This window comes from Corapipo altera, unplaced genomic scaffold (assembly GCF_003945725.1).
Source record: "Corapipo altera isolate COAL_440 unplaced genomic scaffold, ASM394572v1 69, whole genome shotgun sequence".
Classification (NCBI taxonomy): domain Eukaryota; kingdom Metazoa; phylum Chordata; class Aves; order Passeriformes; family Pipridae; genus Corapipo; species Corapipo altera.
In genome coordinates, this window is record NW_020884908.1 from 3,222,073 (window position 1) to 3,248,826 (window position 26,754).

The 26,754-nt window shown below is 41.5% G+C and overlaps 1 protein-coding gene and 1 long non-coding RNA gene across 4 annotated transcripts in view; both read left to right on the forward strand.

Moving 5' to 3' along the window:
• LOC113951635 overlaps positions 1 to 14,285 on the forward strand; it is a 34,579-nt gene extending 20,294 nt beyond the window's left edge. The window contains exon 4 of the long non-coding RNA XR_003529218.1: positions 14,178 to 14,285. This is a non-coding gene — a long non-coding RNA (uncharacterized LOC113951635). The remainder of the gene's footprint in view (positions 1 to 14,177) is intronic.
• Positions 14,286 to 15,926: 1,641 nt separating this feature from the next.
• The window catches only part of SMAD1 (SMAD family member 1), a 47,822-nt gene continuing 36,994 nt past the window's right edge, over positions 15,927 to 26,754 (forward strand). The window contains exon 1 of one of the 3 annotated variants that reach the window (XM_027652820.1): positions 15,927 to 15,947. The gene's annotated coding sequence lies outside the window, so the exon portion shown is untranslated. The other 2 variants (XM_027652818.1, XM_027652817.1) reach the window with 2 other exon arrangements.

Sequence of the window (26,754 nt, forward strand, 5' to 3'; positions counted from 1 at the left end):
CCAACCCAAGCCTTTCTATGACTCTGTGATTTCTGTGATTCTATTATTCCATTACTGTAAGGTACAAGTTATGTTGGTGGCTCTCCAAAGGAAATCACACAGAATTTCTTCATCTTGCCTGATGACTATAAATTAAAGTTGACTAATTTTTTTGTTTATGTCTGTGCATGCATACATGTTTGTATGATATTGGTTACATATTTATGGCTTTGTATTCTTAAATCTCTTAGTACATTCAAATTGCATCAATATGCACTGCCCATTTGAAATTGCACTTTTTTTTCCTCTTTTTAAGCTAAAATGTAGTTTGGTACTACAACAAAGATAAAAAAGAACACTTTTTTTTATGAATTAAAAGTTCCACTGTTCAAAATGAGGGCAAAAGTTATTGCATTTTTATTTGGTTGAGCTTTTTTATTAAAGCTTAGAACATAATTTAATAACGACTCCCATATTTTACAAGCATGGGGCAATAACATACAAATACCTCACTGACACCTGAAAATTTAGAAACATATTATTCAAGACTGTTATACTTCAGGGATTTTAGTACTTTGTGTCATACCTGCTGCTGAAATAAAGGCATGTTACACCTATGCAATTTCATCACCTTGTCATTTAGACTGGACCATAACATAACCTGAGATGATGCAGGCAGGGAAAATACAACATACCAGTCATTTCACTAACTCACATGCAACATGCTGAAAAATGTTGTTACTCCTTGTGAATAACCCTGTCATACCTACTTCTACCAAGGCTTCACAGTTCAGTCTTTGGAAGTCTCTGGTGATGTTGAAAATGAAGAATGATGAAAATACTGTATGAGCTAAACTGTGAATCTCTCTGTCCTCTCTCAATCTGTTCCCACTGTTGCTTTCCCTCACATATGGCGTTGTAAGGCAATTAATATAAATTGAGATTATTCATTTTGCTCATCCCAGAAGTATGAGGTTTCATGTGTGTATGCCAAATTTATTGTCTCGTATACTGTAGTTCTCTTTATCCATGTTTGGAAGTTTCAGAGAGCTCATCAGAGGAAAATAGATATAGGTTTTTCCACTGCACAATGGAGCAGACACAATGTTAGTCCAATATTATACCTGCGTCCCATTGTAATATCTTTGTTAGTTTAAAGACTCCAAGTCCCTCTGGGAGTGTCACAAATCCATATAATGTCCCTTTGTGCTAGATTTTTGTATTTCTATCTCTGATTTAGTAGACAGATGTGAAAAAGCACATGATGCCAGATAAATCCCTAGTAACCACACAGCTGCAGAAGTTGAAGAGAGCAAGTTGTTCTGGCTAAGGTCAATATTAATTTATGCTCAAAACTTTCCTTCCAGACACACCATTTTGTGATGGTATAATATATCTCACTGTTATTTTGCACTGATCTCTCCCACATTGATCAAACTGTTTCCCCATCTGTGGCCTCTTCTAGCATACAGTTGCTTTTCCTGGGCAAGGGGAGTAGTCTTGATTCACAGACAAAAAAAAGAGCAGGTTAAAAAAGTTTCAAGACAGCAGAATTTCAAGGCTTTATGATATCTTATATCTATGAGAGTCTGCAAAGACTGTTTCTTCTCTACCTTCATCTGTTCATGCTCTTCTGAGCAGAACAATCAACAGAAAAAAGTTCTGTTTTTCTTTTGCCAATGGCCAAATTCTGAATGTTCATGTCTCTTCTTCTCTTCCCTTTGATCTGTCTAAACCTCTTACCAAATTCCCATTCTGCTATGACCCCAGGTTTGGCAGAACCACAAGCTGAACTCTGTATAATATAAACAGATAGTACAAAATAAAAGAGCTGCTTCATAGTCAATTGGCATTAGCTAGTGGTCATTCACAATAGGGTAACATGGTTGCCTCATGCTTTAAAATTCAAGGTGGGCTGGATAACCATGCAGTTTTAAAAGCTATTTTTAAACTACAAACTGACCTCATTTACCTTGGACAATTGCCCTTCCCATAAAGGAGAATGCTAGTTTTAACTTTTTAAGTATATTTTAAAAGATTCTAAGTTAGTAAAGGTCATTCAAAAATCTTAAAGTCTTTCTGGCATCGTTCTGAGTTTAGCAGGAGTCTTTCCACTTCTGTCAAACATCATTGGGTGTTGAAAAAGAACAGACAGCCTGCCTTCACCTGCACAAAATATGTTGTTTAGTTGTACCTACAAAAGATTGCCCCACATACACAATTGTCCAATGTCAAATCAATCTGTCAGATTAGGACAGTATCCCACCAAATGATCTTATTGAATTTAGGAGCAGAGCAAAAGGAATTCATTTGGAAAGGAATTGATTCAGGTTTGGAAAAGAGTTGCAAAAGAAATGTCATAAACTACTGAAGCAGGCTAAGAATGGTACCAGCACTACAGTTCTCCTTGGCATTATTACATAGGAATGAATTATGCCTTGAGAAAAATACCTGTCTCTGTAACATATGTCCTAACACTTCCCTCACGTGGCACAGAAATACCATAAAATGCTTTTAAACTAAAAGAGGGTAGGTCCAGATTAGATATGAGGAAGACATTTTTTTATGATGAGAATGGTAAAACACTGGAACAGATTGCCCTTTGGAGAGGTGGAAAATGTCCCATCCCTGGAAACGTTCAAAGTCAGGTTGGGCAGGGCTCTGAGCAACTTATTCTAGCTGAAGATGTCCGTGATCACTGGGGGGAGGGATTGGAGTAGATGACCTTTAAAGATCCCTTCCAACCCAAACCATTCTATGATTCTATGACTTCTGTCACAACACACAGTACTGTGGTGTTCACGCCTGGTTTTTGGAAATAGCCACTTTATTTCTACTACTTGTCAATTTTACCTGCAGGTTTTCCTCCATATGCACAAAGGTTTAGTGTTTGCACTTAAGATAGAGCAAGAGGATTTTTTTCTTCCTTGTAGCCACTTGTATCAGAAATTAAAAGAAAAAGTCAGAGGAAAAACATATGGTCTCGGGGAAAAAAAAAAAAAAAGCTTGTTTTTGCAAAATTCAGATCTGAGGGAAAAATATGAGGAGACTGTTATTTTTTATAATTCAGGGAGTCTGGTCATCTTGGTTTGGGTCATCAGTATATACTACACAATACCAAAGTATTTACTTTTTTTGCAATGAAAAATTTTACCCCTGAGAAAACCCTAAGATACCTCGAAAAAAGAGAGCATAATTCTAAAATTGAGATATCCATCAATCCTAAAGGATCTGATCTCTATAAAAGTCACTGGAACAATTTCCATCGATTTCCACTCATTTAGATTCAGGTCTTAAGAAACTTTAGTTAGCTTAACTCTTAAACCTCCCCTTGATAGAAAGCTGTCATGTGGTGTTGAGCAAATAGTAAATAAAAGTTGCTAAAGTAAAAATGCCTTGAATTACAATTGTGTTATTGGCTTCCCAGCAGTCTAGACCAGGGGCCTGGCCAGAGCATGCCATGGTTCCCTCTCAGCTAGTGTGCCTGTGTTTCTCTCCCTGTAGTAAAAGACGAAGTAGGAGCCTGATGGATGTGTATGTCTCACTCAAATACAAGGCTGTAACGTAGCTGGGTTGCACATCCAGGAGTCTGGGAGTATTCTGGGTGCTTAAGGTATGGTTACCATGATCTTTAGTAACAATAAACTTCCATGTTAACTGAGTGGGTTTGATAGGGTTGTAGCCTTTTGCATTCATTGGCTTTTGTTGTTTATCTAGTATTTGTGCTATTAGACATACATTTAAGACACTCCCTAGGTCCTCCTCCGTTTCAGTAGGGTGTCTCTACTGCTTATGGCAGTGGTTGGATTCTATTCCGAGAGGTGTTACTTTGTCAGTATACACTGCCCCTTAAAATCACTCTTATTTATTGCCTATAGCACACATGTAATACCCATCTCTAGCAATTTGCAGATGATCTCTTGGAAATGCTGCCAAAATTCCAGGAAGGCTTCATGATGGATACTTGCTGGATATAGTGTCTAATGGCAAACTCATTTCATAAATGCTTGCCATGTTTTTTCAGCTGTGTACCTACTTTGGAAAGAAATTTGTAGTGGAGCCTGATGCTGCCTTCACAAGGTAGAGCATCTCTAATCTAACTCCAGGCACAGGATCTCACCAGGCAAGCAGAGAGGCAGCAGCAGAAATTCCAGTGACCGTGTTTTGGAGATGCCAGGTATTAAGCTTCGACTCTCTCGCACCAAGATGCAATGTGCCATGGATCTCATGCCAGAATTAAGGTTGCCTGTTCATAGTATAGACATGTCTTTCATGTTTGAAATTATGTCTAAGGAAGAACTGGAGATAAGAACAGATATTGGCAAAGGGAGAGAGGAGAAAGGAATTTCTACATTTATTAGTCATGTTATTGAAGAAAGAGGGAAGATTTTATCATGTCTGTCTTGCTGAAAGCAAGACTCTGGGCTCACAAGATCTGCTGGTAAGAGTGTGCAACAGAGTCTGCTTTCCTACAGGTTGGTGCCAGAAGGTTAACATCACTTTCCTTTACAATAAGTGGAAGAAAGTTCTGCCAGCAAGGTGTGTGCTGCATGTGTGCCTCTGTATGCATGGCCAATAAGTGAGAATTAGGCTGGCATTTTTTTTTCTAACCTTCATATAATTTGGGGGGGGAGGAGGGGGTGTTGGGGGTTGAACACAGTGCTAATCCACGCAGGGATGGGAGGAAAGCTATGGAATGCACACTCTGCTGGCCCAGCTGGATGAAAGGGCTGAAGTCCTCCCAGCTCCCCACTGCTTGGTAAATATGTACCTGCTGATTAAAGCACTTATCACAAGTGAAATAAAGACCAATGGTGTGAGGAGAACTTCAGCATTCTTACCTTTGGAAATCCCTCTAATGGACAAAAAAACTGACTTACTAACTAATGTGTTTTGCTGTTTTACTGGTAAGAGGAGTGCGGTCCCTTTAAAAGCCTTGGCCTCCTTTCCTCAACGCTGTTGCGGAGCTGTGCCCCACCCCTGCATAAGCAACACCTGCATACCTGCAGGGTACTGTCTTCTTGATAGCTTGTATACCTTAATAATGCATGGTGGTGGAGCGAGTGGTCTGGATTTGTGATGTTTCACTATCCAGTTTATTAATGTGAGGACACTGATGGAGCATTTTCCAGATCCCCGGTGATGTAATAACATACAGTGCTTCTAAATGGCCTTTTTGCAGCGTATGAGCTCTTGGTAGCCACTGAGCTGAAGAGTTTCAAAAGGAAAACACACACACACACACACACACACACAGAGCCCCCAAGATAAACTCAAATGGCAAATCCTAGCAAGCGGAATGCAAAACAATTCCAGACAGCTTGCTGATGTGGGAGCTGTACACCACAGTTTTCTCAGCAAACTGATAGTGTTTCAGAGCAGTTTCTTGGTGTTGACTGACTGCTTATGACACATGTGCAATTGCTCTGGATACAGAAATGTGTAACATATCCAGGAATCCTCAAAGTACCCATCCTATGTGCTCTGAGGAAGCCTGATGGATTTTAAGGAGGAATGAGGCATTTGGGAGCGATAGGATATTCAAGGCTTCCAGAAATCTTTCTTCAGCAAGCTGTGTATTTGTGCATTGCTCTGAAAAGAAATAGTTAACTTCAGAAAAAATCCCTCAGAGGATACTGTTCTTTGCCTCTGGACATAGATGCTGTTGGAGTTCTACAAAGGCCCAGACTACTACTGCCAGGAGCAGTGGGTTTACTAACGGGCTTAAGGCAACTTCCAGCCCTTTCTCTGTCTCACCACTCCTAGTGTGAGGGGTGTGAGTGAGCATTACTGCTGCACTCTGATGGTTATCTGCTCCTGGTTAAGTTCCACCAGAGTAAAGCAGGTATTCCCCAACAGCTATTTTGGGTTCTCCTCACAGGAGTGTATTGGTAGATTAAGGTCACATTTTCCTTGCTTAGTGGAGGACTAGGGAACTCAAAGCCATTGCATTTTCAGGTTTTCACACACTTAAAATATAAAGAGAGTAAATAAGATACTCCTTTGAGGCAATTAATGAGATCTTCATTGTGTGGGAAGGGAGGAGAGAAAGAATAACATGTTAGGGTTGAGACCAGGGAGGTAAATACACAGAGGAGAAAAAGAGTCATGGAGCTTAAACACAAGGTAAGCTGCAGAAAGAGACAGAGCAGAAACAAATGTGGGCCTTACTGGGTTAAGACAGCAGGAGTCAGGGAGATGGTTGGCAGGGAAAAGATTAAGCCAGGTGTATGCCCACCAGAAGGAGCTGCACAAATATCAGCTGCTCCTCCTGTGGTTTACAGGATCAAAGAGCAAGTGCAGTGTTTCCGTGTATGTTTGTATGTTATACACTATAGTGTATAACACATGCAATTTCATTCTTGATTACTGTTAAAAGATAGTGTATACACAATCAAAAATTATCGCATAAAGGCCCCAGTAGGAAAGACAAGAGAAAGGATTGGAAAACCACTGGCTGACCTAGTCTGTCACTCCTTGTTTTGTTCTCAGTTATTCATTGTAGAACTAATTAGTGGCAAATTGTAGAACTGAGGTCATCAAGACTTAGAACTCTTTGCATCTTCTCCACCTGATTTTAAAACCAACTAGAGTGTTTTGGTACGTTTCCTTTCTGTAGGCAGTGGCACTGTATTCAACCCCCCCCTTGCCCTTTATTTTGGCATTTGTACATGGTTGCTGCCATTGGTGGGGCCTTTTTCAACACAGTGCAATGGCTGGAGATTTCCCAGTGTAGGCAGGCTGCTGTTTCTTTCCCTGGACCATAGTCTTTCCCTGGAGCAGGCGGGAGCAGTACCCAGATTCTGCCCCATGTGTTTCACATCAAAAGGACCTTAGAGTCGATTGAAAAGTGAGCTGCACTAGGAAGAACTTCCAGGATGACAGGCAGCTCTGGAAAATCAAATCAGATTTAAAGAGAAACACACCACATTTAGCTGTCTCCGTGCTGATAACGAGCATTTACAATCACTAGATCCCGACAACTGCACCACGCAGGGATAATTGTCTGTTACAAATGGCACTGTAGTAAGGAGGAGACCAGTGATCTGTCTCTAACATGATTATACACCACAAATCAACAATAAGGCAGGCATTGCTCCTCTGATTCACTTTCATCAAAGATGACTGACCATAAAGCAGAGAAGAACAAAAATCCAAACAAAGCACACAATATGTGGATGCTTTTCAGCCTAAAAAAAAAAGATTAATTCTTTTGTAGACTGATAAACTGATGCATCTGAGCAGTACACTCATAGAGAGAATGCAAGGTTTATAAATTCATTTTGGCCTTCACATTCACTCTGCAGCATCCTGCACCAAACAGCAGGCAGGAGGTGTTCTGCTGAGAGGGGGATTGGAGAGCAAAGGGAGTCCTGACTGCTTGAAAGTACTGACTGCTTGAGAATACTCACAACCATGTTTCTGTTGAGCCAGTCGTGTCACATCAGTGTCCTGGCTAAATTTCAGTTTGATTAATTTCCCAAGCAGCAGAGTTGTCATCGTCTTTGATTATTTGGAGACAAAAATTTGCATGTTTTTTGAGCATAATAGTTACCTATAAAATTCTACTATTGTACTGGGTTTTTTTCAGGCAAAGAAAAAGATTCAGAATTTGAACCAAGGAGCTTAAAATTATCATAAAGATGAAACCACATTAGAACAGCGTCTGGGGAAATTAGCTGAGGTAAAGATTGTTAGGTGGGAGTGTGAATGGATGGGAAATATCAGTGTAAAGGAAAAGGAATGTATCTGTAAAGGGACAGATTGTATAATTTGCTTTATTTTACATGTGTCTTGCTAGAAAGTTCTCATGATGTTTGCAGTCTTAAAGGAATTTAAATTTCTTGCTTTTGGTGCCCTAGTATTGAAAAGCTTGAAAATGGGATTTTGCAGAGAGAAGGCTAGCAGGTTGTACTGGGATCACAGAAACCAAACAAGCTCCTTTTCTCCATTTATGTTGCCTCTGAAAATGTCATGTCCACAAGCAAAGACAAGAATGATTTATTTAATTAATCACAAGGCATGACTGTAATTTTATTTCTCATCTGAAAAATTAGAAATGTGGTTCCAGCAGTACAGTGCCCCTTCTACATAACAGACCAGGGACCTGTTTGGGTACCTCAGACGTCTGGGAATCTAGCCCAAAACCGGGACCGTGCCTTAGGATTTTTGTCAGATGAATCCTAAAACTGAATTCTAAACTGTTTCTTACAGTATCCGTGTTTTCCCTAGAGCGTTTCTCATCTGAACACTGACCAACCTTGACCTATTTTATTCAAGATTTGATTAGATCACAGTGCAAGCCTGTCTAACTGCAGGCCATAAATTGTAATCCTCCATCTGGTCGCTCTCTGGCCAGTGTATATGGTCTATCAGGGCTGTCTTCTGGGTGCTGAAGGCATTAGGCACAGGAGCAGGGTGGGTAGCTGTAGGGTTCCCCAAGATGTAGGGTTCCTTTCCCTTCTCTCTGGCACCTCCAACAACAGCAGAATCTCTGGATGTGTGTAGCATGCTTTGGTCCTTTAAACTGTGTTATTAGTGGACTGAGATCATCCCTTTTAATTCAGGTTGCCCAATACTTCCCACATTGAGACTATATTGATTCTATGTGTTTAGTACACCATCAGACATTAATTGTCCTTGGTGTGTGCTTCAGGCAGAGTATATGCAGAAAATGTCAGCAAAGAAGTTTCAACTTTTTTTTTTTTTTTTTTGAGAAGCTCTAGTGCTCCCATCCACTCAGGAAGAGAGATTAAATTTGGCAAGGATAGGAAAAATGAATTTCGTGTCAAGAGATGAGCTATGAATTGTAAGTCAGTCTTAGTTTTGTAACTAAATATTGCAAAAACAGCATTCATAATGGCTGCAGCATGAACCTGTGGAGAAAACAAGACAACTCTCCATTATTTGGCCACTGGTTGTTCAGTTCACTGAATAAGACAGGGGTCTTTAAGAAGGAACGTATATGAGCACACAACTAAAGACAGGTACCAGGAAGCACTTAAAAGGAGTGCTTAACTAAGATTATACTGGCAACACTAATTTCGATTGGTTGCAACTTTAAAGAGTTCAATTTTTTTTCAATTTTTCCTTATACAGAGAAGTTACAGATGTGATTTTTGTGACAGTGTATGAAGTGCAGAAGGGGTGTCTTTAAAAGCCCCTCAAAGCTGTTTGTCAAAGATTTGGCTACTTTAGGTCAAGCAAGAAAATAGTGGCATTTAAAATTGGTGTAAATGCTTTTGTCATGCAGGCAAGCTTTTGCAACACTTCATGTGACTGCCAGGTTGTCTGAAAGCTACAAGGTAATTTCCTCCTGAAAGTGCAAATGAAAACTAATCTAACACATGTACATTTATTGTCAGGGCTGTTTGTTGTCGAGAACTCACAAGAGCCCATTGCCTTGTGGTGACTAATTAAATACTGATTTACTTACTCTCCAAAGTTCAGTTGCTTCCACACCTTAAGCAAAGAGCAAAGAGAATATAGGTAAGAAAAAAAAAAAAGGGAATGCAGGCATACCTAGTGCCCAGGTATAGGCTTCTTTTAGGCCAGCTGAGCATAATTCTGCCTTTTGAAGAGTCGATTAATAATTTTTGGTTGGATCCTTGCAATTCCTTGGCCTCTGTTGGTTCATGAACAGCACAAGGGCAATGGTTTTTTTTCTTTCTACCACATAATGCAGTGTCCCACAGCTGCCTTTTCTAATATGCAGTGAAGGCATCAGCTCCCTGAATTTCTCAGTCATTTTACAGGTTCTCCTTGTCTCCTGTTATTCACCAGTGAGCCCCGCTCCTGTGGTTAGTGCAGTTCTCCTAAAACCATGTTTGCAGTTATGCTCAAAATGAAAGTATTTTTCCTTGGTTGAAAAGAAGCTTGCTTAGTCTATCACAGTTTCATAACCACCTTAAACTGGCTGAAGCCAACAACACAATCAAAAAGATAAGTTTCGCCCTTTCTCCTACCTCAGTCCTGCCCCTGCACAAGATCAGCCCAAGGATTTGGACAGCCACACCATGAGCCAGATCAGGAAACCGATCCAAATTAAAAATGAGCTTGGCCCCTGCAACATTTGCTTTCCCCGGCCATCTGAGTTCCCTAGGTCTGTTCAGCTCGCAGCTGCACCAACAACTGTGCCAGCACAAAGGGGGTGGGTGACACGGGGTTAGGGATGAGCAGCCGTCGTGGAGGAGGGAGGGTGGGACTGTTTTACTACTGACTTATCCAGCCAAGAATGATACTGAACTCAGGCAATGCGACTTGGACTTGCACCAGTTTTGAAAAACTCAAAAGGGGTTTCTAATTTACTCACGATAAGCACCATTTATATGGGGAATAAAAATAAGACATGGAGCCTTTTCCTTAATGTTTTTATTCCTTATATAAAATGGGCTGAGTATTTTGTCACAAAATAGCAACAAAACTAGGAACTAAAGGACTGCATTTAGATGTATTCTGTGTAATTTTGTCAGTCTTCCAGTGATGTAATACAGTTGTCTTCTCTTTGGGCATAAAGAGGGAGATAGAACCCTGTATCCAGATAATTACCATGGTTTGCCCAGCTGTCACCCATTGCCACAATCCAGTCCTGCTCCAAGGCTCATGAATGGGAGTGGAGCTGTGTGGCCATGGCAGTCCCAAGTGCCACACAGCAAGCTGTGGCACACAGCCACTCACACAGCCACTCACAGAACCCAGGCATTAGTGCACTGCTTGTACAGCCAGAGTGACCAAATAATAACACCTCAGGATTGCCAAACCACCTTTGATTTCTTTTCTCATAGAGTTATTAGCTTTAATTTTGTCTCTGCCACCTGTCTGAATAAATTTTAATATATCATTCGCTGGTGGTTTTCGCAACAAGATGTAACTGGGACAAGGACTGTAAGAACTTGAAAACAGTAATTAAAATGGGAGATAAGATTAATCTTAGCGGTGTCTTCCAAGAAACCAGTAGCAGAGCTAGGTTATTCCAGTTATGTAAATATTTTTAAGCTGAATGACTGAAGAGAAATTTAATTTTAAAAGAACCAATAATGTTTGATTACACAGAGTCCATTATCTCTTGCTGAGGCGATAGACAGGAGAAAGTGAAACTACCTTTCAAAGCTTCTATGTGGATGCAGGCAAGATCCAAAGGGAGAATTTCTAGAAAGTACAACACTGGTGCAGTACAGTGGGCTGGAATACTGTGCTTCATGGCAGCACATAATTAGCTGTCAGAAGAGAATGCAACCTCCCTTCTTTACCAGAAATGTAACGTTGCTGGAGCAAAGTCCTTACAGCAGAGCCTACTAAGAAAACAACCAATAAAGGAGATAAGGGAGTGCCCTGTTTAATACTTTATTTCAGCCCAAACCTTTCGGATTCATAACTTTTAATGAGGTTGTTGGCAGCTTTGGCCCGGTACATTAATCTTAAGAAAGTAATGAATTTTGGTGTGATTCTCATCATCTCAAGGGTGGAAAAGATGAACGACTACTCAGTCTGATCAAAGACCATTCTAGTATCTGCAGATAGATTTACAGCAGAAGCCTTATTTAACATAGCAGAGGGAAATACACATAATTACCTTGTAAAATTATCTGTTCCACATTTATTCTATATGAATTCCACTTAATCATGGTGGGCCAGTTTAGGAAGAACTTCTAAGAGTGAAATGGGTTCTTTGTTCTTTTGCATATGACAGTGAGTCAGAAAACTAAGATATTTGACCCTACAGAGACAAAGTCATGAAGGGTTCACTAGAAAATGGCCAGACATGCCACAGCAGGAGTATAGAGAGCCCTCATGTCACAATTTCTGTCATCAAAGCCTTTCACAACTTAGTTCCTTTTTATTTTGCATAACCTACCTACACAGCGCCAGCTCAAAGCTTCTCTTCTTTCCATGAGGGAAAAATGAATCTTGGCACTCGAGGACACAGACAGATCGATTTCTCCCATAAAACATCTTACTTTGGTTTCTGCTGAGGGTTGCAGAAGTCATTTTTGTGAGGACAGCACCAGAACAGTTTTCCCAAGCACCAGCCTCCTTACACAGCTCAAGGTACCATTGCCCTGATGGTTCTGCATCCCCACTGAAGTGCTGGTGATGGGCCTCTGTGCTCAGCCCCACTAAGGCAGCCCTGGGCAGGGGCTTGGGGCTGCTGAGGCTGCTGCACTTCTGCTGCTGGGGAGCAGGGAGTGGGAAGGGACAGGAGGGCCACCTGCCCCTCTTTAGTGGGGACAGCATTTTGCTGACTAGCTCTGCTGCTGCTGTCATTTTGCTGCCCCATTCCATCTACCTCTGGAGGCCACAGTTCAGTCAGCCCATGCCACTGTACCACTTCAGCTGTGGTGCAGGACTGAGGTATTGAAACCAGCTCAAACCCAAGTGTCTTTCTCGACAGCGGAAGTCAGCTCTGAACTCTGCTACTGTGGCTAGACAGGTCCTTGTATCCACATGGGTTTGGAAAACCATATGCAGTGCTGCACAGTTATGATGACCTCCTAAAAATGCTCCTTACCTTCTCCCACGTGCTGTCTTCTGCCTGAGGCATCTTTCCCAAACAGATTTGTGTAGTTGCTAAACAGTCTGCATATCCTATTTTAATAATGCTGAGGTGGGAGGCTTGTTTAGTACCTCACCTATTCAAAGATGAAGCAGACAAGCCATGAAGGATAGAAGTTAATAAATTTTACCAGCCAGCCCAGGAAAGAAGTAAATAATGAAATCCAGTATCCTTAGAAAGCTCTTCTTGACAGGACTGCCTCTTTTGTCTGAAAATATTGTTGGTATTTTCTCACACTAGGGCAACACTGTAACAGCTAAAAAGAAAATTAGTCCAATGATTTTAATGTAAATAATAAGTTGTGTGTGTAATACAATTTAATTATCCATGAAGCTCTAATTCCTGGCAGAAACCTGGTGTACATAAGGTATACATAAAGTTACTGACTTTGGAGCTAAACTGTCTCCAGAAGGCATTCTCCATCCCTGGAACCTCCTGAATAAGCCAGATGAAAACTGGCTGAGGTTAACAAGAAACACAAAATCATAGTCTACATACAAACTTGTATTTTAGAGGCAGATTGAAAGTTAATAGTAGTATTAGCAGTATTAGAATTTCTAAAATACTTGTTACTTAATACAATAGTATAAAATACACAGAGTAATGAACGTCTTTTAGCACTCTGCCTTCTGATAATCTGAGACACAGATTTCAAAGGTGATTGGGCAGGTGCTTGGTGAGATGTTAGAAAGCATCTATGAGATTAAAGTTTCCTTTGAGAATCTTATTAGACATTTATCTGCGTAAGTGCCCCAACTCCATTAAAATTCAGGTTCACAGGCCTTATGACTGATGGTATCATCAGATTGTACATCTAATCTGATGAAAAGTCAGGCTGTTTATAGACGAAATGGTTCTTCTCTTTCTTCATTGCCCCAGCCTCATGGCCTGTTTTCCTTGCACCAGTCTGAATGTAGTTGAAGAGTAAAAGTAGAAAAAACCCCCAATTTCTCTGTTACCTCATGAAATATCACAGTTATTCAGCCCAAGGCAGAGGAGGAACACTGTTGTAGGAGTAGCATCAAGGTCAACACCCAAGTGCCCGTGCCTCTCTGCTCTCCTTTCTTTTCAGTTTTCTCATATTACTCGGAAAAGCTAGGAAGATGCTAATGATACAGTGTACATTAAAAGTAGCCAATGGAGTTAGAAGTGGTGAATGTACAAGCCACTGACACCACTCACCCACAGAGTGATGAGTTTGGACAGTTAGCTGTGAGTTGGACATCCTAAAGTGGGTGGCAGACTAGGAGTTTTGACTCAGCCATGTACCAAACCAGCCCGGCCAGGGAAGCCCCGAGGCAGATCTGACCATGGCACACTGTTTCTGCTTGTCCTCTGGTCTTCTCACACCACTGATCTGTCTGAAGCCAGTTCTAACCAGCTCTCTCCAGAACAACAACTCTGGTTATTAAACATCAGTGAAAGGCTATACTAGGCTGTTTTATAGCCCTTTTTAGATAAAGGAACATATTAATGTGATCCTCCCCAAGCCTTAGCATAACTAGAAAATAATTTAATTCCCTCATGCCAAAGCGAACCAACCAGCCAACCCTAACAACAACAAAAGCAGTAAAAATGTGGTTCTAACAAGACACCTGACAAACTGCAGTGCTTCCCTAATTATCTTCTTGTCATATCTGTTTAGTGTGAATCATGAATTGAGTGGATACTCGAGCAACCAGGATCCAGCGGATGGAGCTTGTGCCCACCAAGTCAAAGAGGAGCAGAGCAGAGCAGAGCAGAGCAGAGCAGACCTCGGGCACACATAAGGCCTTTTCCATGTATTTCTCTGTGTGAGACTGGATCACCGAGACTGCCAAGCTCTTGGGGCAGATACTACTGCTGCGTCCACCACTCTTCATCCAGGACACTCAGCCCTGGATTAAGCACTGCCACAGTTCAAAAACCAGTAGCAGTCTCATGTTTCTTCTGTACCTTGCTTGCAAATATCCTCATTACACTGCCAAAATTTGAGGACCTTTTAGTTTGTCTTGAGATAAACTTTTACCAGTTACGTCTGCAGCCCAGTGCTGCACTGGATCTGTGTATGATTGCACATAAAAAGAAAAATTTACTTGCTAACTGTAATTGCATACAGTGCAAGCACAAAATACAAGTTAAGTATGATTACCAAAGTTCACCCATGTTGAATCATTTAAGATTCAAAACTTAAACAGTAAAGTATTAATTTTATTCCAGGCTTTCCCATCAACACTATAGCATCATTCTGTATGGGAGTTCCTTACTACCCTTGTATTGTACCATAATACCTAAGAACATAGTACAGTTCACTTGCTTGAAATTTATGTAGTATGTATGTGACAAAGAAATGGATGAATTTTAGATGATGAAGTTAGAAAGAAACACTGATACTCCCACAGGCATAAAACTTGGTATTTTTTACTGCTGCTGTCATGCCCCTTCTGTGACTTCGTGCAAGTCATTCCAGTTCTGTGTCTTCAGACTCACAATGCACCTGGGTGGGCAAGTCCAGGATCACTGTTCATCTGGTAAAACTCTCAGGGCCTTAAGTCCTCTGGGCCTCAGTGTTGCTGTTTTTTAAAATGATGTTAAAAGCATACCTAGAACTGCATATACATGTGAAAATTTGCTGGCTTAAGTATAGAAATGTAACAGAAACATCTTGCACTTGTTGCTTCATACCTCCTTCCAGGAATGATGACTGGGTAAAAGCCAAAGTATTTGTTAAAGAATGAGTTTCAGTTCAATCTTACTTGTGCAATACTTATCTGACTACTGTACAGTTTCCTGTAAACATAACAGGCAGGAGAGACTCGCCGATCCTCATGTGCGCTGCAAACTTTCAGCCAGGTCCACTCGGGAGCAGATACTCACAGATTCAAACAAGAGTTCAAGTTCATTTCAGAGGGACAGCGGCGTGAGGCTTCATTATTGTGGATCTGGTTGCACAAGAAGCCTCACGCACTGCAACAGGTTTACTCGCATGAATGAGGTGTAAATGCAGCATTAGTACCTACGGGCAGGAGGATGTCCACGTGTAAAATACATGGGGATAGAGACTCCTCCGTCACTGGGGGAGGTATTACAGCAATTACTTCAGTATTAAGAATAGACCAAGTGAGGACTGAATCACCTGCGGCAAGAGGCAGGACATAATCCAGTTCGATCAGGAATTGACTGTAACTGAGAGTCTGACAACATCTGCCGCTGCCGGAGCTCCCCAGCCGCGCTCCAGCCGTACAGCAGCGCCTTTTAAACCCCTGAGGAGGTGCCCGAGGGCGCTCGGACATCGGGACGGTCTGGGGGTCAGCGGAGCCCAGCAGCCCGAGCTCCCGGCCGGGGCCGCTCGGCGGCGGCGGGCGCAGCGCTCCCAGCGGGACACGGCGGCGCGGCGGCGGGGGCGGGAATTTGGGGAGGATCCCTGGCCGGGCCGGTGCGTGTGTGTGTGTGTGGTGTGTGTCTGTGTCTGTATGTGTGTGTGTGTGTGTGTGTGCGTGTGCCGGTGAGCGGCTCAGGCCGCCTGACGCCAGCCGGGCCACATCCATCCCGCTCCCGCTCCCGGCGCGGAGCCGCCCGTCCCCGCCCGCCAGCCGGTAACAACTTCGCGTCCCCCCGCGCCTCTCCCCGCTCGCTGCCCGCCGTGCCCGCGCATCCTCCTCCTCCTCCTCCTGCTGCTCCCTCCCTCCCTCCCTCCCTCCCCCGGGTGGTCCCCGGCCCGGGGGCAGGACCGCGGCGCGGGAGCGGCTCCTCGGCAGCGCTGCCCTCCGCTCTCCTCCCTGCCCGGCATGATGGCGTCCCTGCGGCGGCCCGGGGGGCACCGCTCCCGGATCCAACTTCGGCGGTAGGTGCCACGCCGGGCCCGCCGGGAGGCACAGCCTTTCCCCGCCGGGAAGCCGCCGTTCTCCTCCTCCTTCTCCTCCCCGTTCCCGTTCCCGGCCCCATTGTGCGCCCCCGGGGACGCGGCGGAGCCCCGGCCGGCCGGGGCAGGGGCCGCCTTTGTGTGTGCGGGAACAGCCCTTCGCCTCCCGCCTCGGCCCAGCCGCGTCCCTCTCCCTGTAATTTATCTTTTTTTTTTTTTCTTCCTCTTCCCCCCCCCCCCCCCTCCCCTCCCCCCCCCCCCTTCCCCCCTCCCCCCCCCCCCCTTCTTTCTTCTTTAATGACAAATCTGTGCTTAGAGGTCAAGGAAAGTTCACTTAATTTTTTTTTTTCTTCTCACTGTTAAAGGGTTTGGATGCTTGAGATTTTCCCCCTCCTCAGTATAGTTTCTTCATATACTTGTACAGCCAAATACTCTTATCCTGAATATAGATCTTTAGAGCTTATTAAGATTTACTGGCGTGGAAATATTTAGTCATGCGTTCGAAAGGATCTGGGCCAGATACTGACTATTTTTTTTTTATATAAACCGAAGTCAGAGGGAGTTCTGCCCGAAGCAGGGTTGCTGTGATTGCTCTTTTGTTAGTAGAATAATCTGAAGAAGATAAGTGGTACGACCTTACAGTTTGATTTTACAGTATCTGAATAATTCGAGCTTATTCTGAAAATCAGTTATTATTTTGGTGTATTTTAGGATAAAATGATGCTCACTGCATGTCGAAAAGGGTAACAGTTTGATTTGGGGAAGTATTATAAACAGAGGTTAATAAAAGCAGTATTGTTGGATCCAGATGGAGAGGACTAAAAGTAGATGTGTATTTCAGATACAAGCAAATGGAAAAGATCATTGACTGAAATATGTCAGTGTTTAATGGATGTCAGTGCTTAAAGATACAGTGTCTTGAAACTAATATGCTTAGGAAAGAGCTGTCATAGCTGATAGTTTGAATCTCTTGCACACAGAGGAGAAATCAAAGAAAACTTGTTTAATTTTTTCACCTCCAATAGTTACATGTGTTTTTAAGCAGCAGTCAAGAATAAGACTAAAAACTGAAGCTAACCCAGCCCATAGAGAACACTTTTCTTTGCAGGCGTGTGTCTGTAATTCTGTCAGTCTTCATGTGGCTGACTGTGTGCACCTTGTCCTGTCAAACAATAGGAGCAAATCATGTGAGAGAACCTAAGATTGACTTAATTTTTTCTTTTACTTGTCAGTAATTACTCTGCTGAATTATGGGACATGAGTTTGTTAGTTGCAGCTGATTAATACTCATTTAATTTTCCCATTGAACCAGAGAGCAGTGCTATGAAGCTTTTTAGAGGTTCTCATTGGATTTTACTGCAAGTTTTGAGTGCTTGTTTCATTACTGTGACTGGAAAAGCACCAGTGTGAAAATGAAGGATATCTGGCCCTTTTTGAAGTACTTGCTGTGGTCTTAGGGATGAAATCTTGCAATTTACTTCAGACTGTAAGTAGGTGGTAGAGAGAAATTTCCCTTGATTTGGGTGATCCAGAGGCCTTCCACAGCTACCAGAAAGGATCAGTTCAAGGCATGATCAGGTTACCCCAAGGGTAGGGATTTGTCCTTGCGTCTGTTTTGACCCCATTACCATTGGATATGTAATCAAATACATTTTTTTCCTACTCTGTCCTGTTCAGCTTGCTTTTTCATGTACCCTTGAAGATGTGATGATCCAATAAATTTGAGAAAAGTGACTGAATAAACAGATGGAGATCTTTCTGTTTTGGTATAAATATTAACTATCAATCAAATATTTGAAAGCTGATGAGTTTAGTGTTTGTTTTTCCCCTGTAGTTTGAACACAGAGTAAAGAGTTGGATGTGAAGAAAAGCAATACAAAGGTTAATTAAAGTGCTACTTGTGTTTCTGAGTACTGGGAAATTAATCAGATTAAACTATGAGTTTCTTTGCTTGGTATAAAGATTTTAAAAATGAAGAGGTTATGACTTTTAATTTTTTTTTTAAATTGAAGTATGAATGCACTGGATATTACATATAGCCAGTGTTCTATGAAGACCAAATTGTGTGTGTAAAATAAAAGCTCATTTGAGTAGTCTTACAGGCCTAATGGAGGCATCATCTCAGCTTTATAAATAATGTAAGTTGTGTATAATGTGGAGTCCCCAGAGATTGCAGAGAAAGCATCATTACCAGCCTTTTCAACCTGCTGGAGATCTTAAATTGATTTACAGCACTGAACTGGTGCAAAATGATACATCAGGATGACACAGGGTCAACCTGTAAAAGTCTATGATGTGAGCCTGTTAGTTCGGTCATCATAATTAAACCATATTATGAGGGCAGTGAAGCAAGTGTCTGTGACATGTCCCATTGTGCTTCAGATACGGGTGGTTTAAGAATCAAATAAAGACAGCACCGTGTTTTTTATTTAAGTTATGCAAAGAGTAGTTGAAATTAAAGCTTGTGGGAAAATGCTGAACCGATTTAGGTTGACTCTTAACCTCTTCCTTGCAGTCATTAGGAACTGAAATAGATGAAGGCATGTGCAGCTTCGAGATGTGTGCGTGGGGAAGTGGTTGTGAGTGAATCTCTGAATTTTATATATCCTTTCTCAAGCCTCAGAATCAGCTAGACTTTAAGTGCAGACTGTGCTGTCAGATATCCACAGGACAAACAGCCAAACAAGCCAATTGTTTGGGCTTTTTTTTTCCCCCCTAGTATTTTTATCCTACTGAAGTTTGTAATTTACTGTTGAAATGTTCCTGCAGATTTGAGTTCTTGTATAAGACAGAGCATTTTAGTCATATCTTGAACTATATGACCAAACTTATTTTAGAACAGACACTGTAATTTTGAATATGGCTTGGCATAGCTCATTCTGCTTTTCTTTAGTGAAGGCAGCTGTGGCTTCAGATTTGTGTTTCTCTCTAAGTGCCTTAGAAAATAGCATGCCACAGGTAGTAAAATGTTTATTAAATACTAAGCATCTTAGGTCTTGCTGTTTCTACTGGTAAAATCACTGTGAAGTTTTGTGGGAAAAATCCTGAAAAAACTCCTTTTTTCCCCTCCTTTCTGCTAGTCAGTGTGCTCTCAAATCTTGGGGATTTGAGAGTTTTGCATTTGTTAGTGGTTAAACCAACTCCTTATACCTGAATTGGTGTGAACTCTGCACTCAATCTCCTGAGCTTCTCCCAGCCAAGAAAGAAACATATCTTATTTTTAGTCACAAACATAAGTTAAAAAAAGAAAAATTGAGGCATACAAGAGAAGCAGAGAAAATAGATGGCCACTAGTGGTAAGAGATCCATTACTCTCCAGGTTCAGTTGCTTCTCAACAGCATGTGCTTTAGTTGAGGTGCTTTCTGAGTGGTGGCAGGTAAGAGAATTAAAGCTTGCAGTGTCTTACAGAATGTGGAGCTGTCTTCTGCTCTGTCAGTGCAGATGAAGAAACCACTTTGTTGAAGAGAGAGCCATAAAATCTGTGAAAATGAAAGTCAGATTGCACAAATTGCTTTATGGTTAATGAAGTGATTCTGCCAACCTGTAGGGTTTGGGTTTTTTTTTGTTTTTGTTTTTTTTTTGTTTTTTTTTTTTTTGTTTTTTTTTTTGTTTTTTTTTTGTTTTTAATTTCTGGTTTAGATTTTCATGACAAACTCACCCAGTTGTGCTTTCAGAGTGGGGAAGGGTCTGTTCTGCCCTTAAAGACTTAACTGATTTCTCAGTAGTAACAGCAGACTAGTATTCTTCACTGGCCTTTCTTCTGTGTATAGCAAAAAATTGAACGCTTACCAGTCAATAATTAAAAGATGATATGCAGTTCCTAGAAATTTATCTTTGAAATTAACTGGATGGAAAATTCAAGTTTAAAACATAAATCCCAAGTTGGCAAGTGAGGCTTGAAATGCTGGTGACCTAAATAAAGGCTCATCTACACAGCTATCTTGCAATTCTCGGGATGTTATATTCGAGCCATGATGGTAAAACTGTAGAACAGCATAGAGAATTTGTCTATTAGAACAGAGGTTTTTGCTTGGGATGGGAAAGAGGTTACTTTAAATTTATGCTTTTTAATTTATAGAGTTGTGTCCCTGCAGGCTGGTGTGTAACTATTTCTGTTAAAATGTTTCTATTTTTCAAGATTCAAAATAACCGGAGATAATGTTAGATTGTACCTTTTGTGAAGGGCATTGCAGAGGGTGGACTCAGGGGTGAGGAGGAGGATGCTCTTGGCTGGCTAATGGCTGCCACAAAGATCCCTATCCTGCTCCTCAGACAAACGTTCATTTGCATTACAGAAGCTTTTTGGTTCGCCGTGTATTTGAGTGGGGGCACTTTTGTTTTTTAAAGGAATAGAGAAGGCAAACATTTAATAAAATAGGCTAATTTCAAGGAATAAAAATGTTTTCTAGAGTGAACCCAGATTGTACAGGATCTCTCCCTGCATCCGTTTGATGCCTGCATGTGTTGGCATTGAAAGTTCCTCCTAGTTCAATAGGAACAAAGGTCGAACACACTACTCCTAATTAGCCCCTTTGAAGTCAAGTGTTCGATGCAGGTCGGGCTGAACTCGGCTGAGCTGTGGAGATGGGTCCATTTTCGTTATTTCTTTTATTTTGGGGAAGACAAGAGGATGTGGATTGGGTACTGTGGCACTAGGATTACTCTGATGGAAGGGTTGTGGGGCTGTGTGACCGCAGTGCCAGCCCTGACAGCTGTCCTGTGTGTGTGGCACAGAAGCTGGACTGAGCTGGCATCGGATGAGAAAGGGTTTTCTGCAAGTAGGGGTTGTTTTGCTCAGTTGTACTCTCCTGGTGACTGCTGTCTTGGGAGACTCTGTAGAAGCTGAGTTTAGATCAAGAGTTGAAGCTTTTTTCCCCCCTCTAGACTTGCCAGTGCAGAGAACCTGACCAGTAGAGCTATTCTGGACACTTGCACAATTCAGTCATTCTGTCGTAGCTCTGTAATGATTTTGGACTATATGTCACTTTTATTTCCATATAGGTTATCCACTTGGGAGACTGATACTAGAACAGATGTCACCAGCCTTCCTCATTTAGTTCTTCCCCCACCCTTTCCCTAATGTGCACAGGCAAAGTCTAGAGTACAAGGAGGAAAACAAATTATTTTTAAACATGCCTTTATATAAGTCATTATATTTAGGCACTGTTCAAAGCAGTATCATCCAAAACCAGCTATTATGTTGACTTGGCATGTAAGCAAATCATTAATGTGGTTCACCAGTGATTTCTGAAGCATTATTTCATATTTTTGTACTTAAAAAGGGAACACTTTTCCCAACATGGCAGCAGATGAGACTGTCTGAGTAAGTCGGTACGGACAGTCTGAATTATAGCACTTAGTGGTATTCAGAAGTATATAACTTGCAAGTTTTTGTCATTAAAATCATTAAAATGCCAATCCACATCAAAGTGATATATGGACTATCAATCCAATATCGGGGAACACGGAAATAAGATATCCATTAAAAATTTTTACGATGCTGAAGTGACTGTAGACAGAATCATGAGAGTTTTTGCTGCCTCCTCGTGCCTGTCCCCAGCACGGGTGTCATAATCACGTCTGCCCTCCAGATTTGACTGACGGACCTTCTTTCAGTATTTGAAACTACTGTTCGAGGGGAAGCTGAAAATATGTCCTCTCAATACAGATTTCATCCCTGAGTAGAACTTGGATTTCAGGATTTACAGCATTACAGAGTTTCTTCTACAGAGGTTGCAAGACTGATATAGGTGTTTAATGTGTAAGTAAATGAAAGCAAAAAAAACGTGTGTGCACACAGGGCTAATACTTGACAGTTCTGTAGCAGGTTGAAAAGTTTTCCATGAGTTCAGAGAATCCTGTAAGTTCAGATTGCTTGGGGCATGCAGTGACCATAGTTGATGATAATTTTACTTTTCTTCTCCGCTTTGTTCAATATTTGCTAATTGGTATCTCATCCTTCTGTGTTTACATGAAAGATTGGTTTGCTGAGGATATTTTTCTTGTAAATAAGTTCAGACTTCTGATTTCAAGCATTTTAAGGCATTGAAAATAATAGCAGCATTCTGTCTGTTGAAACCACGTATAAGATTCTTTAAGATATCCTAAAGTATGTAGGATTATTCAGAGTGGATAGGTATGCTATATGTGCACATGTGAATACCTAAAATAATAGCCACTGTTGAAGGTTAAATTATTTGGATCAGACAAAGGAGAACTTATATATAGTTAAGAAGAGCCTGTAAATTTGTCAAGGTTTGTGTATGTAATAACTGTTTATATATAAACACATAAATGCTGTTTAAATGCTTAAAAGCATAAAATCAGTTTTGGTTAAAGATGAGGTGCGTAACTGGAGAATCACGTTGCAACAAATTGTGGCATCCACTGAAATGTGTTCCTAAGGATGACAGGAGGAGGAAACATCTGCTGTTCGGTCAGATGCTGTTAATGAGCTGCATATTTGACTTTATTCTGCCAATATATTACACCTTTGTATCTGTTAGGTTGCATTTGAATGTTGATGTGGGGGAACTTAATCAAGTGCCCTTGTTGTCTTACATGTCTCTTACTAGTAATTCAACTGACCTGTTGAGGAACAAAGTATGTGGCTTGTAACTCTCTGTATTTTCTGAGGCAGGGAAGAGAGGGGTCTCAAAAATTTTCTCAAGACAAATGTGGTAGTGTGTGTAAGAGAAAGGGTGGAAGGTGGTGTAGAACTGACGTCTCCTGCTCTTTTGGTTGATAATTTAATTCTCTGTGGTGTCCCTGTAATTTATAAAGCTGAGGAATAACAAAAAAACGTACAGAATGGGGTTTTTTGTTCTTTGTTGTTTTTTAACTTCTTGCCCTTTTCTTTCTAGCCTTCCCAAGATGTTGCAAAACAAACTTTGCCAGTGTTTTGATAGGACAAAAAGGTTGGCAGAACACTCTTGCTCACTGTTGGCCAGTTGGTTTTTTTTCAAGGTTTTCTGAGCTGTCTTACATGAAACAAGAACTTTACTTTCAAGTTAGGCCGCTAGCACCTGCTTATGAGTGTAGATGCTGCTCACAGGTCCTGAAAAGTTACTAATGGCTTATCAATAAAACATAGTCCTATTGGATGAAGGGTCTTTCTCTTGATATCTAAATGCTCTGTTGTGAAATTTGGCATATTTTTACCACTGTTATGGTTTCTTGGCTGAAATATACTTCCAGGAAGGCAGGTTTGGTTTTATTTTAACCTAGGAAGGGCTTTATTTAGGTTAGTATAATTACACGTTGTCTGATTAATTTTTTTTTTCTGTTGACCTTACTCCCTGTATGATAAAATAATCCATCTGGCCTTTGCAGATAGGCTGGGAGACAAACAGTACATGAACATGACGGGGGTTAGTCATGGTTGCTGAAGGTATCTGGTGCTATAGTGATGAGCATGGTATGGGAACCTCTGTAGATCAGAATCTGTCAGTAGCTCCCAAGCAGTGAAAAGGGGGGTGGAAAAGTCGCTTCGTACTTGGGCTGTTTGTGAAGCAAGGGACAGTGATGAGGACTTGCATTTTAGTGTACATGAAGCCGAACTTCAAGGGTACAGGCATGAAGGAAGGAAGAGTGATGCAATTCAGAAGGCTTCTGGATTCTTTGAAGTGATCAAAATCAGGGGAAAAAGCAAGTTTTCTTATGCCTCTACCTATACACAACAAATAGAGCTCATTCCCTACCCCGGTAGCACTTGATGTGATTTTGTAGTTGTGCTGAGGCAAGCAGAATTCTATCCAGTTTTCCTGAACCAGTTGCTTTTCTGATGTGAACCAAATTCTTGTTTCCAAACGATTGGCAGGTGGTTCTTTAGAGAACTCCACAGAATCGCGGTATCGTTCAGATTGGAAGGGACCCCTGCAGGTCATTTGGTCCAGCCCTCAGCTCAATCATGGCCACGTAGGTTGCCCAGGGCCGTATCTGGGTGACTCCTCTATTTTTCCAGTTATATGACAACTGTGCTGTTGTTTTGTCACAAAAGCGAAGAAAGCAGGTTTGAAATTTATCTAAACCTCAGAGGCCTGACCAGATGATGGCTTCAGGGATTGTTATATGTGTAACGCGTGTACACTGGTTTAATTTCAAATGTGTGGTCTTTCAGGAATCTCAAACACGTTTAAAGCATGTGGTTCCCTGCACAGAGAAGGAAGAGGGAGGTGAGGGAGACATAGACCCAACTTGAGTGGCTCTGCTAAGGTCTTATCATGAATCTCCAACGTTCAGGACCGGAATTTCATCTTTCTTCACACAATCTTTCCTCTTGTCAGACACTTCTGCCTTTTTATCACCGAGGAGAGAGAGAGAGATATAGAGAGGTAGATAAAAAAGACAATGGTTATGTCTTTGTCGTAATTGTTCTGCTAACTACCTGGTGAGTGCAGTGACTAACTACAGTGATTTGAAAAATGTGAAGTTTGACCTGGCTGAATGGCTTGGAAAACCTGGCTTACATATAGGTTAACATCTCGACTATTACAGTTTCCTGTTTTGCATTTTTGCCCGCTGCTGGCTTTACAGTCTGGCATATTTAATAACAGGCCCTTTATTATCCATGCTAGCTAGTGTCAGTGTTAAGTGCTTTCACTTGGATGTAGCGGCCAAAGGAAAAGTCTTTGTCTTTATTAGCTTAAAAACTTAAGATAATGTAATTACAGTTTCTGTAATGTGTCGTATTTTATTTCATCTGGGAAATATTTTAAAAATGCTCTCAGCTTAAAACTCTGCAGTGTGTGGTATTTTTGGATAGATGGATATGAAATCACTCTTCTTTTTTCCAAAGTCTGCTGTCTAGTTACTAGAGCAGAAGGCAGTGGCAGCAGAGGGGGGGTTGGAGCGCTTGCCAGAGTGTTTGGTTATTCAGAATTAGCCAGGTCAGAACTCCTTGCTTCAGGAATGAGACCAGGTTTTGCAGATCAGCTGAAGTACTCGTGTCTGAGTGTGAGCTAATCTTTGACCTGGATATCATCTAAAATTCAGAGGTGGCAGCTCCACAAGACAGAGAGAACTCTTAACAGTTGGGTTTCTCTCAACCCCAGCCATGATTTCTTTGTGTTTGCTGGCGGGCTGACTTCAGCGCTCATCCTGCTCTGAGCTAATCCCACAGAACATTTTTTTGGTTGATGTTGTTTTTGCCAGGTTAGGAAGGGGAATTGACTGACAAATAGAGGGGAAATTATGTTGGAGTACTGAGGCTGGCACACGGGACTAAAGGGAAACCTTTTGTCTTTGGGTGGGAGCGAGCTTGTGAGGCTGCTCATCTGCTTGTGGGCCAAGGTAGCCAGTTATAAAAGAGTGCTGTAGGACTCCCAGATGAAGACTTCCTTAATACTCTTGCCAAGGAAAGGTCTAATTTACAGGTTTTTTTCCCAGATACTTACGTTGGTGATTAGCATGGTGAGGTTAGACTGCCAAGAGTTACGTCAGTCACAAAGCCCCAGTGTAGTTATATTGGCAGCAAAACGACAGTGATTAATGATACAGTGTATTTTATGGAGGGTGAGGGAGGAATGGATGGGCAGCAACACTTAAACAAGCTTTTCTAGTCAAGTGCTGTTTTGCTGGTATAAGCTGCACGCTGTGTTAGAAATGTTTTTCTAGTTTAATGCAACCCTATGAGTAGAGCACATCTAGTGCACCGTGTGAGACAGGACAAATGCTCTTCCTCATGAGGAAAAGAGTGTCCTCCAAGTTTAACTTCTTAGTAGTAGAAAGTTTATTTTGCTCTTTAGAGGATGAAATAACTTGAAACAACTGGCAGACTGTGTACTGTTAGCAGCATTATCAAGAAACCAGAGAAAAGGTAAATATTAAACCCGTAAAAGCAGAGTAGGGTTTACCAGAAATCACTGCCAGTGAAGACAACTAGGGCACCTGAAGCTGATACATACTGTGAGCCAATGCACTGCTTACAGCTTTCTGGGTTCAGCACCACTGCATAAATCTCTTTCAAATTTTTGGCTTTCAATCCACTTTTCTCAAAGGAAACTTAGGAAGCATTTGTTTTGACAGCATATGGTAAACGTGTTTTAAAACCTTTCTTGTTTCTTGCATCTTTCTATTTCTCAACTTCAAGGAATTAGGCTATCTACATATTTAAAGTACAAACTTCAGGTATTTCCCTAGTGGTAGTGCTGGAGCAAGGTACTTGCTGAATTCCCTTGTAGCCCTCCGCTGAGGAACTATCCAGAATCTGGGAGGCCAACTGCAATTTTTGAAAATTTTTTTTCCTCTGGCTTGCCTACAGGCTTCTTTGAAATTTTTTGTTCTGTAAAGAAAACATCACCATAACTGGCATAAATACTCCAAGGCTATTTAGTACAGTTTACTGAATGACTGTTCCCTTTGCCCTTGTCCCCACTAAGT